Here is a 12,843-nt window from a genome sequence, read left to right as displayed (position 1 = left end):
GACCTGAGAGGAGAGATGGAGCCTCCAAGCCCCCAAAGCACCGTGCTCTTCACCAGACACCGTCTGGATTAGCACAGGGCATGCGCTTTCAGGAGGTGCCAGAAAATCTGGGCAATGTTCAGCACGGCTGAAATCCCTGGCACTTTTCCTGGTATGTCTGGTCCTAGGGAGGGCACCAAGGATTCTGCACAGCCCTGCACAGCTGAGTAGAGCTAGAAGTGCTGGAAGTGGGTTTGAACCTCAGGGTCAATGTGTGATATGGGGCCAGTGTACCAAAGATTGAGACCTGGAAAACAGGCAGCCCCACATTACGGTGGGGGAGCCCTGGTGAACTCCTGAGTGCCAATGGAGCAACTCAGCTCTTCCAAGGCCTTCACCAGGGGTAGAAGTTCCTGACCCTTGTCACTGAAGGGGAAGGCTCTGAGATGGCATTTGAGGTTGGAAGGGAGCTCTGGAGTTCACCATGTCCAAGCTCCCCATTCACGCAAAGTCAAGGTATAAAAATGAAGGTATTAGAGAGAATTTACTTGAGAGTAAAGAATTAGAGTTTTTATTTCATAAAATTTTTGTCATATTCTGCCAGGTTCTGTCTTTTTGGTCCTCCTGGTGCCTGTCTGCAATTGCGTGTTCAACAAAGTACAATTAATTGCTTTACTGGAAACAGCTCCTGCCATATTCAGCATTTATCCTTCATGAGCAGCAGCAATTGTATGCTGAATGTGTGAATGAATTCTTCATCCACCAGTGCTGAAGGCTGTAAACATTCTCAGTCTAAATTTGAAATAGACTAACACATGCCCTGAGTAACTGGTTTTCCTTCTTTTCTCTGTCTTCTGCTCTGTTACTACTTGCCCTGTTACTCCTTCCATGCAGAACTGGTAAGAGCCAGCCTTCCCTGCCTGGGTAACCAATGGTAATATCAGCACCTGATGTGCTCACTCAGAATATATATTCATTAATTGTTTCAGTGGTACAGCTATTTGTCTTTCTGCTACTACCTGAACTTCCATGGCCTGTGAAACTTATTTTCAGGCTTCTGTAAATAATATTCTTAGTAGCTATTAAAATTATTAATATTTACATTATTATTTTTAAAGTCATTACCTCTGATTAGCATTTCAGAACTTAGTAAAGAACTGTAAAATACAAAACTTCTAAACGTTTCTATTTTCTATCTACTCTAGAAGACCAGTAATTCACTAAACTTTTTAATAAATATGAATGGATCTCTCATTATCTGTTCTCCTGAGACTTTGAAAGTGTTAGTAGAATTCTGAGGTCCAACCTTACCTATTCCAAAAATCCTTGTGTCCCTATATGTCTTTGTGTCTTCCCTGGGTCCCTGAAGACTCTTTGAGACATGATGCATATAAGAACTCTTCTTGTCTTCAGTGTTTTCAATAAAAACTCCAATGAGGAAGATTCTTCATAAGGAATAAATATTACATTTCAAAGGACATTTCAAGATTTTACAATCCCAGAATGTAAGACTTTGAAAAAGCATCATACTTTTAGGAAAATGGAGCTTTATCAACCACATCTTTTATGAAGTGGTTGTTTTGTTTTATCACAACCAAACACTGCCCATTCACTAATTATGGCTTAAGGCTCTTAAAAAACATTTTTAATCCTTTTCCTTATTGATCTACTTAGGCTTTGAATTAGATGCCAATAGGCTCTGATTTTCAGCACAGTCACAAAGCCTACAAACTCATAAACTGAGAATCTTGGATAAATCACTTGACTCTAGAAATTCAAGATTTATATGCATCTGTTAAAAAAAAGTAGCACTGCAAGTAAAAGCCTATAAACTAAAGGGAGAGAAAATTTTATTACCTGTTTCTAATCAAATTCAAGGAGTAGACAAGAAAATAAAGGAGGAAAACTAGATTAGAGGCTTTAAGTTTCTCTTTTTTCTGTCAGAACTCTTGGTAGATAAGATGAGGATTGTTTACATTTGAAAGTATAATTTAATTGTTTAATCTTCCCGGTTGTGGTTCCACTAAGAGTTCCTAGTCACATGTGCTGGCCATGAAACATGTATGTCTTGGAGGACACTGGAAAATTGCATGGCAATTCCTAAAAAAAAAGTAAAGCAAGGCTTCTTACTTCAGGCAGAAGTACAGAAAACCTAAACTTACTTCACTGGAAATGGAAAAGTCTCTTCCCTTTGGTTGTGTCTTTAGAATTTATAACATTCAGAAGGAGACTTGAGTTTAATGACAGCAGAAGGGATCATAACAACCCTACACAGTGATGTCTGCTGCCTCAGATCTGCTGATGCTCCATTTTGAGGGGGATTGATCACCACATAAAAATCAGTCCTGTGAATTATGACTTTGCTTCAAAACTGTTTTGTGGTAATCTAATGCTTCCCAGTACAGTATTGCAGTGTTGCAATGACAGACATTTTACCCTGAATGAAAAATAGATGAAAAGTAGCTGGAAATGCAGTTTCTTTGGTTTTTTTCCCTGAACAATATCATTATTTTTTCTCTATTCATATCCTAAGTTGTTCAGCTGATCTTTACAAAGAGCGGGTATAAGTTTTCATAGTGTTCTTGTGTACATCATGCATCACTTCTTACATAGCTTCAGTGACATACTGTAAATGGGAAGATAACTTCCAAACAATGCTCACAAGTTTACCAACTTTCCCTGATAACCAGCAAATATGGCTGGATGTTTAGTGATTTTTTTTTCCCAGTGCCATACATCAACAAACTATGACTCGTACCAAATTCACATAGCCCCTAAGAGGATAATATTAACTCTGGCTGAAGCCAAATAACTCAAAGTCTTTGTGTGTGAGCAGGAAACAGATCCAACACAAATTTTTGTTAGATTAACATAGCAATGAAGTGGCTACAGCAGGCAGAGAAATGAGCTGTTGGGTTGGATATGCCTCATGGTTTCTGAGAACGGACAAAATGTCCTTCAGAGCCTATGGGTATTACCACAGAATCAGTAGGTCATGGCAAAAATCCTACTGAATTAACTGAGCTATTGCTGATTGGATGGATGTTCCCAGATATTTAACTGCTGACTTGCCTGGAACTCATCCTGACAGGTCAGCCTGCAGGCACTGATCCTGAATAACACAGAAGAATTTGCGATAGCTACATTGGCTATGCAGTACGTGTTGTGTACTGCACGCATAATAATAAAATTGTGTTACATTGCACAATAACCATAAAGAACATGCACATGAAACCATAGTAACTATTGAGAGTTAACAACTTTTAATCTTTCTCTGTTTTGCCAGTAAAGCAGAAGTAGCCTAATAGTTCAGGACACACACCTTTTTTCTAGTGTAGCTGCAAAATATTTTAGTGTATCATCACAAAATTCAAAAGAAAGTGTATACTAGTTTAAATTACCATATACCAAATTTACAAGCTATGCAATAGTTCTTAGTGCAATTCTTATTCACTAAGGAGAAAATGTTAAGACTATTAAAGGAAATCACAGTAGCTTTTCGCTCTTGTATAGTCACCTGCTAATTTCCTGAAACACAGTCATGCATCTTTTCAATTGGTAAATACTATACTAAAACTGGAGTATTTTTCACAAACATAATTCTTTTTTACACCCACAACTTTAACTGCTCTTGGTTTCCACAATGAAGTCATGCAGCCAGCAGTCACTTGCCCTTGTCTGTGATGCTGTGTACCTCTGCAAGGCAGAGGGAGAGGGGAGTGTGCAGGAAAGTGAAGTGATTGGTCTCATGCTGCTGTTCTCCTGCTGGCTCCAGGCTCCTTGGAGGCCACCAGAAAAAGATGAAATTCAATCTCCTCTCACCCTCTGAGTATCTAGATAGGCATTGTATAAATACACAGAGATTGACGCTCATTAGGCTGCAGCATCATAAAAAAGAATATTGCATTGGGTTTCATTACTATGGGGCTCACTCAGATTAACTTTTTCACCTCAACTTCCACCTGGCAGTTGTAATAAACGAAAACTCTACACTACCAATTACTGAACAGGCATCTGGATAGTTTCATACCATACATTTCAATATTTTATTTACAATTGTGGCTGATGTGTTATGTCTATTTTCCAGAGTAGTACCTGGGAATACCCTATCCCTCTATGATTAAACACTTGTAAGAATTGCTTAGCTTTGCTGCTAGAGCACAGGAGCAGAGTATTTAGAAAATGTAAATTGTTGTTTCATTGAAACATGTTCATGCAGAAAGTTGCAGCAAACAGGTACTGAAACTAGTCAGCCCCACTTCTGTACACTGGGGGTTAGAAAGAACACAAGACACATATGTGCTGAAGGCAGATCCTTCCAGGATTATTGTGGCAGCATGAAAAACTAAGGATATATCTTTACAGCATGGTACTGGGGAGGTATCTGCAATAGCTGAGACATTTGAAGCAGCATGTTCTGGCTCAGGCCAGATATCATGCACCCTCAGCCCACAAACACTTCATAGTGTATAGACAAAAGCTCTGTTTAAAAAAATAATTTACTTCAGTTTAAGAAGTGATCAGCACCCACAGAAACTGTGCTCAACAGCTTTGCTTCAGCTTTGCCCAAAAGCCCATGCTGACCCTGTGTGGGACCTGTCACTTTTGCACAGTGCGGGGAGGACAACCTACAATGTTTTCTAAATTCACAGGCCAGACTACCTGAATGTCTGTGATTCAAACTGCCTGCTACAACCTGTCATAGTTTCATTGCTGACTTTTGCTCTCTTGTTCCTACTGCCTTTGACCTCAGTGCCTAGATCTCCATTTGCTAAACTCATATTTATGGGTAAAGCACCCACAGGACAGCACAAGGTCAGCACAACAGAACTCTGTCAGAGAAACATATGCAAAGCTACCCAACACATCTGTGCACTCACCAGAACACGTAGCCCCATCTGGAAATCTGGAAATGTGTGGGACTTGCCCACGCACACATCAGGTTATCTCCATACTCATCTCCATACTCCACTTCTCTGCTTTGCAGGCACCAGCCACAGCAATTACTCAGTCTCTCCTGAGCATCTGTTCTCAGTGTGTATTCAGCTGCACAGGTTGCCAAGAATTTCAAACCCAGAGACCTTTTGCTATGCTTGCACGACAGAAGGTTTGTCATGGAAAGCCAGTGCGTGCACACCCACCCTTTCAGCTTCCACTGTATCCTGATATTGCCAACTGCTTCTGCACCTGAGAAGTCAAGGGAGAGACTGCTCTTATGAAAGTAATCTGAAGCTAACACATCCCACACCCAAAGCCAGCACTGCCAAGGCCAAACAAATGGTAAATGAAAATAAATGAAAGGGAAGTGTGTTGTAAGTGAAATATTTGAAGATTGTTTATAAACAACAGTTAGGGATTTTCCAGAAACGTAAAACAGGATCATCTTTTTCCTGAAGAAACTAATGAACAAGGGCAGAGAAATGCTGGAGGATTCTTATGTACAAGATACAGTAGAAGGTCACTGGAAATTATTTAATTTGAATGTAAAAAAAAATATTTTTTATCAGCAGAGGGAAAGTTGTTAAACAACCTCTGAATGCAGGCGAATCATCTTTCACCCAAAATTACCCTTACAAAATTTGTCATCACATACCATATTATTAACTGCCATGTTTAATAGGGAAAGAACATCTTGCTTTTAAATTCTACTAATTTAAAGTTAATCAGTAAATCATCAGCTGCAATAGCAAAGGCCACAGCAATGTTGTAAAATAAGTACTTTCCAAGGGTGCAAGAGAGATTTCCTGCAGAAACCTGAAGGGAACTGCACAACAGCACTGCTGTTCTGTACCTTCTCTAGGACATACACAGTGTGGAACAGACATCAGAATCTGTCTTCTGCAAATGCCAGCAACCTCACTGCTTGCCTTGGTTTCATCCAGGATATCAACTTCTGATATGGTAAAAAGTGTTTCCAGAAGTGCTTTATGTGTATGAAAATGAGGTACCAGTATTAAAGGAAACTCATTCTTGCTACAAAACCCACGTATTTTTATTGCTGTTACTTTAAACATTTTTCATCTGCAGGTTCAGACTGTTTTCCCCCTGGGTTTTAGAGGAAACACTCTCCCAAAATCGCCATTAGGTCATATTGATCAGCAGCTTATAAATGAGCCATTTGTGGGACTGAACTGCTGCAGGGTCTGCTGCCATACTACAAAGAAAGTTTGATGGTATTTTTCTCATCCATGTCCCTGGGAGGTGATGGCTTGTCCTAGTTCACTCTGAGCTCCTGCCAAGGCCTGGGAGGACAGTTTCAGAAGAGAATAAATCCCAAAGAAGAAGAATTGCTGGCCACTTTTTGTACATGATTGATTTGATAGTTTGAAACACAGAAACCTTTGTGTATTACTAGCAGAAAATTAATAGCCCCTTTCTTTTGCCATAAGAGCATTAGGTGCTTGCTTCATGGATTCTGCTCACTTTCTCAGCTTAATTAGCAGGAATGAGTTTAGATGAGAATCACTTTGGATCCTAAACCTTAGCTGATGATTAATGCTTTTGGGAAATTTCAGCATGCTAGTGTTTTAGACTCTCCTCCAAAACACACGTGATGTGTTCACCCTTCTCCAAAATACCTTTGATTCCGTGACATGCAGTGACACGCTCCTCATCTATTGGAGCTCCTGGTTTTTACAGTTGTGTATGCCTTGCCTTGTAGTACTCTGACACAGGTAAATAAAGATCCACTGAACACATTTAACAGCTTTCTTCTTGTATATATCTAAAGCTTTTGTGGTCTGTTCTTGTTCCCTGTCACAGGAGTTAATCAATGTGCCAAGCAAAGCTGCTTTGACATCTTGCTGCTGAAATGTAAAGCTGTAAAGTACTTAGGAGTTGATCCAACTTTCCTGATTTAAGGAGCCTTAAGTAAAAATGTCTATAGGAGAACAATTCTTGCCTTAAAGAGACTGAAATCATGCAGCATTGCATAGATGTAGTTACAGAAAGGTAACTACAAAATACCAAAATAGGTATTTTGGGTATCATTAGGCAAAAAAAGTTAATTTGGCCAAAATCCACTTAAATTCTTTTTATTTTTTTAAATAAGGGTTTATATGTACTTAAAGATGTAAGTTTGAACAGATAGGTTTTAAGCAAGTATGAGAATGAAGCTTGGTACCTACCCTGTCTCTCAGATGCATTTTGGATCTGCTGAGTTTACAGCAGGTCAGACAGTTCTTACATAGCCAGCCCTGCAAAGCCTAGCCAGAGAGCTGTCAAATTGGGGGGGGGGGGGTGGTTGTTGTTGGTTGTTTGTTTGGGTTTTTTTAATTTTTTAAAAATCTTCATTAATTAAGTTTCTACAGGAGAAAAGGTTTCCATTTTTCAGCACCAGCAATTGTATCCTGCTCTTTATTAAGCCATTTAAACTATCCTGAAAACTGTGAAGTGGCTCGAGGGTTTCTGACTGGCTTCCTGATCACAAAGAACATCAGTTCCTGTCCCAAGTGCACTTGCAGTGGAAAAATAATTTGTTGGGAGCACCTTAGTTTATGGGTCTTGCCTACAGTAGGGATTTTTTAAGACAAAAATCCACAGTCACTTCAAGTAAAACTGAGAAGATACATAGTTAATGTGCTGTTGAAAAAAGGGAGGTGCACTTAAGTTTTGTATTGGCAATATATCCTAAATTAACATTTAGAGATGTGATCTCATTAGAGGGAAGGTAAAAGATCTAATTATAGGTATGGCTTTTTTACATCAGTATTGTGATGCTAACAACTCTAAAACAAAGAAATAATTTATTTTAATTTCTAAAATATGCATAATTGATTTCAAATATAGACTAGATGCAAATTTACTGGCACAGAAGACACCATTCTTGTGCAAAAGAAGAATTGCTCTTTAAATATAATTAAAATCCTCTGAGAAACTTGCTCAAATATTTAGTGATTTGCAGGTCTTGCTAAAGTGATACTAATTATTTTTCAGATTCTGCAGCCTTCCAGCTTTTGGAGACATTTTTGCTGTGAGTGTTATGTGTTCACATAGATATCTCATGACCACTGAGACTGAAATTTAAAATTAAAAGAATGATGGGGGTTTCTTCCAATTGTGATGACCTCAGTACACAGGTTATGCAGAGTATCTGGCATCTATAATGTCCTTCCTTCCTCCACCTCTTTAAATATTTGTTAACACTGTCTTTCCGCACATGCTGAATATTCTGTGAAGAAACCCACATTAAATAATAAAGAGTAAAATGTGTGGGGAAGAAGACAGGGGCAGAGGAGAGGCAGATGACTTAAGGAGCAAGCTGGATGCTTTCTGCTGGATGCTAAGGAGATGCTTTCTAATGGCTGCAGGTAGACAGCTGGTCCCTGGCCTGAGCTGATGCCATCTCTCTCAGCAGGACATGGAGAAATTGCTGGTGGTGACAGATGACAGTGGACAAACTGAGTTCACAGGGCACTGAGGGCAAGGGGAAGACATGACAGCTGAAGGATGTGCCAGGACTTTTGGGTACATTAAACCTCCCAGGACCTGGGGATCCACTTTGGTAATGCCCTTCAAGGCTGAGGATATCACCAATAGCAGAGTTGAGGGGGATGCAGAAAACTGGGAGCAGTGAGGAAAAGTAGTTTTGGGGCAGGCTGTTTATCTGAGTGGAGATAGGGGGAGGTAGGGAAAGGGATATAAGAGGGAAGTTAAAAAGGTGATCAGGAAAGCAAAAACAAAAGGAGGATAAGAGAGAGGAAGATTATGTATAAGAACAATGTTACCTGGAGGCAGTTGCAGAGCAGCCCAGCGCTTGGCCACAGGCTCACTGCACCATTCAGGAGGTCTCAGCCCAACCTCACAGCCCTGAGGTCAGACTTAGCTGCTGCTGGCTTTGTCCAGTTGAATCTTGAAAAACTGGGGCTCATAAATACCAGAATGCCTAAAGTATTACTGGTCACCTCACACACAGCAAATTGCATCCGTGCACCCACAGCCCAGATGGCTGGAGGCAGTGGGGTGCTTCCCTCTCCAAGAAACTGGACACAAGGGCATGAACCTCCCTCTCCAAAGCTGCACATTATGGCAATGCAACCCTCCAAAACTGTGTCCCCAATGACTATTTGAAAGCATCTTATCTTTTCTGCCCCTTATTGTCCCCATATCTTAGGTCATCTGATGGACACAGACACAGGGCAGGGGTTGTAAGTGACTGTACAAGTCAGGATCAACCAAAAATTTGCCACAGTTCACCTCACTTTAACTCTTTGCTTCAAGCCTTTCCTGCAAAACTAAAGATAACATATAAGAAAGTGGTTCTAACCAGGATACAAGCCATTTATGGCCTGTTAGTATGTATGGTATACAAACCACTTTACAGGCTGTCTATCCAGTGTTTCAACTTTAATAAATTGTGACTAATTCAGAAATTAACTCATTAAAAGTTTTAGTATCTAATCACGTAATCACCCAATTCTCTGCCTTTGTCAGATTAACCAGGACTAGAGAGACCCCATTTCCTTACGTTTCGTTTTTGATTGATTGTTCACATGAAAAACTCTGTGATCCCAATGCCATCACCTCATCCTCAGGCAGCAAACTTTGTGATTTAACCCCAGGAAATATAATTTGTGCAGTCATTAGGCAGTAAAAAATCTAAAGAGGTCAGAAAATTACATGTAAATGTAAATTACATTTACATGTAATTTTCCCTGCACCAAGGCCAGGGAAAATGACATGTAAAAATAAACTGCCTAATCTGAAGACCTTTGGCTGTTGTAGTTCCACAACCAGCCATGCAGGCTCTTCCACCACTTCATATCCTTGGGATGTCACTGCAGCACAGCTGGACCTGCAGTGCCCAAATGTCCTCTGATCCTCCCCTGTGCAGTGACAGTGCACTGTGACTCCTGCCCAACTGTACCACTTTTTTTTTTTATCACTGTGATAAAAGTCATCCCTGTCTCAAATTTCTCAACATTTTTTAATTCTAACCTTGTTCCCCTCTGCTCACATCTTCTTGTGGCCAAGAAAATCACCTTGAGCTAGGTGTAAATTACCTGCTCTCTAATCTGCTGTGAGACACCAGTGAAAGTGTGGCTGGGTTCTCTCCATGTCAGCCTCCCACAGGCATTCTGTGTCCACACAGACTCCACTAGTACTCTAATGCCCTTCAGGGCATTCTTTAATTAATTTTCCTTTGTAGCTATCCAGTTGTTTTTACAAATAGTGTCAGACTTAGTATTTCCAAAACCTTTTTTCCCACTGCCAAATTCATTTGACAATAGCCAATAATTTAAGAATTATTCAGGGGGAATAATACAGACTTCTGATGCCAAAAGTGGCAGTTCTTTAGAAAATAATCAAAGGTTGGTTAAGGCATTTTGTGCCTAAGTATGATACTCAGTTTAAGAGGCAGCCATTTTCTATCCAAAATACCAAACTAAATGTAGAGGTGTATTTAGTGCAAAACCTTGTTTCTGTGTTTCTGACTTTAAAGAGTTACTTTGAGGGTAGATTTTTTGATGTTCGATGTGTGGGTTTGTTTTGTTTTGGGGTTGGGGTTTTTTCTGGTTTTGTTTTTGTTGGTTTTGTTTGGGTGGTTTTGGATTTTTTTTTTTTTTTTTGCTTGATTGGGTTTGTTTGATTGCTGGGATTTTTTTTTTTTTTTTTGCATGGCAGAGAGTGCTGTTATTTACACTTTGACTTCATAGAGCTCCAGACAACAATAAGCTTCTGATTCTCTTTTCTTCCCCTCCCAAAGTGCCTGTTCAAAAGAAGGAAGAAACAGCTACTTGTACTGTGCCAGCACTTTGGATAAGTAGAATAATCTGTAGTTGACATATTTCATCACTAGAGGGAAATCATTACAGTGCTCTTCTCAGCAATGCTGGTAGGCACACTGTTCTCTAGAACTGCAAAATGTGCAACAGGTTTCAGTTGGGATGCAAAAGTCAGCACCTGCCCCAGGCCCTGCTCCAGCCCTCACATCCCTGAGGGTGATCTACATTCCTATGACACAGAGAGAAATGAAAGAGAAATGCTAACAAGGGAGCAAACCTGATTTTCAGTGCTGTCTCTTTGGGATTTATGGCACATTTTACCTTTGACTTAATTTGGCAGAAGTCAAAGTGAGTCAATGAGAGAATTTCTAGTGTAAATGTTTAATTTCAAGATAATTTTGACTTCTGTCTCCAGAAACATAATTTTCACTGTTTTTACAGTGATCTTCTTAGGTGAAGCGCTACAGAAATAAGTATTGCAAATGTATCTGGCATTAAGTATTCAGTCAAATACTCATTTTTAATGGGAGAGTTGCCACAAATCAATTCTTACTTTTTTTTTCCTTTTTAAATAGTTTTGTGTTCCTTAACCTTCAAATATTTAATCAAATTATCAAGATATTTCAAATCCTGAACTTGATGCTATGAATGAAAGAAATAATAAAGAGATTTCTGAGTGATTTCTTGATGGAGAAATCTTTACTTTTCCATCCATGCTTTCAGGATTTTTGTTTTGCTTTGCTTTCCTCTCTGTTGCAGTACTACACACCAGTAACTACTTTGCTGCTCTGGCATCCTACTCACAGATGCTGAAAGATGGAATAAATCTTTGGATTGACACAGGGTTACATTGACTTATACTGGGATCACCCTAAGTTCTGATCAGGCTTCCATGTAATTTCCCAATTATATCGTTCCTTTAACCCACTGCAAAGTCATTTTCATCTTCTTACACAACTTTATTTGAATGCATTTGAGGATTAGATTACAAAATTTTCAGGCTTCACAGATGACTGCCTGAACCTAAGCCTCATTAAACCCTCAGAGATCAGACTGAAGAAACACTTGCTGTAACTCTAGTTTCCAACAACTGTCCAAATCCATCCAACTTTCACAGTTTCTTATTCTGTTCCAAAAAACTGGAGCAGCTCTGTGTTTGCATGTTGAAAAACCAACATGCAGCAATACATCATGTGTCCCGGGGGGCTTTTTCTCCTAATGGCATTTCATCTCCTATGAACAAATACTTCAGCAGACATATTATGGCCATTTTAAAATGGCTTAGATGGGTTTTAGGTTCTATTCCTAGATAACAGCAACTAGCAGAGAGAAGAACAAGATGAAGGAGAACAGGAATAGAGGGCAGAAAAGAAAAAAAAAAAAGAGGGAGATTGTAATCAGGTAACCAGCAACAGTTGATGAAGTCACACTGGTGGAGACACCAACAACCTACCTCCACACTGTCTTAGGCCACCACCTCTGTCTTGTTGCTGCAGGTCACTTTTTGCTGTGCAGGCAGGCAGGACTTCTAAATTTATCTGTTAGGGAGTGAGAAATAAAAAAAAAAAAAAAAAAAAGAATTCAGGACTGTTTCTAGATTTTTCCCTTCAAAAAACAAGTATCTTGGGAAAAAGGAATTTAACTTGCAGAAATCTTAGAATAGTGGCCCTTTATTCCCATGGGTTGGCTGCTCTGTATCTGATTTAATTGCTTTCAATGCTTTAGAATTGAATTCAGAATTTAAAACTTAAAGAATAGCAAAATAAATAATTTTCTCTACTCACTGATTCAGCCAAAGTGCCCTCTGACAAATTTCATAGTGATGCTTTCAGTATGAAACTTATATCCTTAGCCTGGAGCCAAGGTGTAAGCTCTTTCAGTATTGTTTGCATACACATGTAGACAAACTCACAGAGAAACCTCAGTGAGAAGGATCCTCCTGATCTCATCTAGTCTGATCCCTGCTCAAAGCAGGGCCAACCTTGAAGTTAGAGTCAGTGTTAAAATTAGATGGGATCGCTCAGGGTCATGTTAGTCAAGTTCTGATTATCTCCAAGGATGGAGATATATGCTCTTTCCATAACAAACAAGTGGCTTAGATCTGGAATAAAGACAGCTCAAGGACTTGAGCTTTTGGGGT

General features: G+C 39.5%; 1 protein-coding gene across 1 annotated transcript in view; it reads right to left on the bottom strand.

The window, feature by feature from the left end:
* Nucleotides 1-12,238, bottom strand: part of FBXO15 (F-box protein 15) — a 57,195-nt gene extending 44,957 nt beyond the window's left edge. Inside the window, exon 1 of the mRNA XM_009101688.4 lies at nt 12,157-12,238. The gene's annotated coding sequence lies outside the window, so the exon portion shown is untranslated. The remainder of the gene's footprint in view (nt 1-12,156) is intronic.
* Nucleotides 12,239-12,843: the final 605 nt, after the last annotated feature.

Source organism: Serinus canaria, chromosome 2 (assembly GCF_022539315.1).
Source record: "Serinus canaria isolate serCan28SL12 chromosome 2, serCan2020, whole genome shotgun sequence".
In the NCBI taxonomy this organism is placed as follows: domain Eukaryota; kingdom Metazoa; phylum Chordata; class Aves; order Passeriformes; family Fringillidae; genus Serinus; species Serinus canaria.
This window is presented reverse-complemented; position numbering and strand designations above follow the sequence as displayed.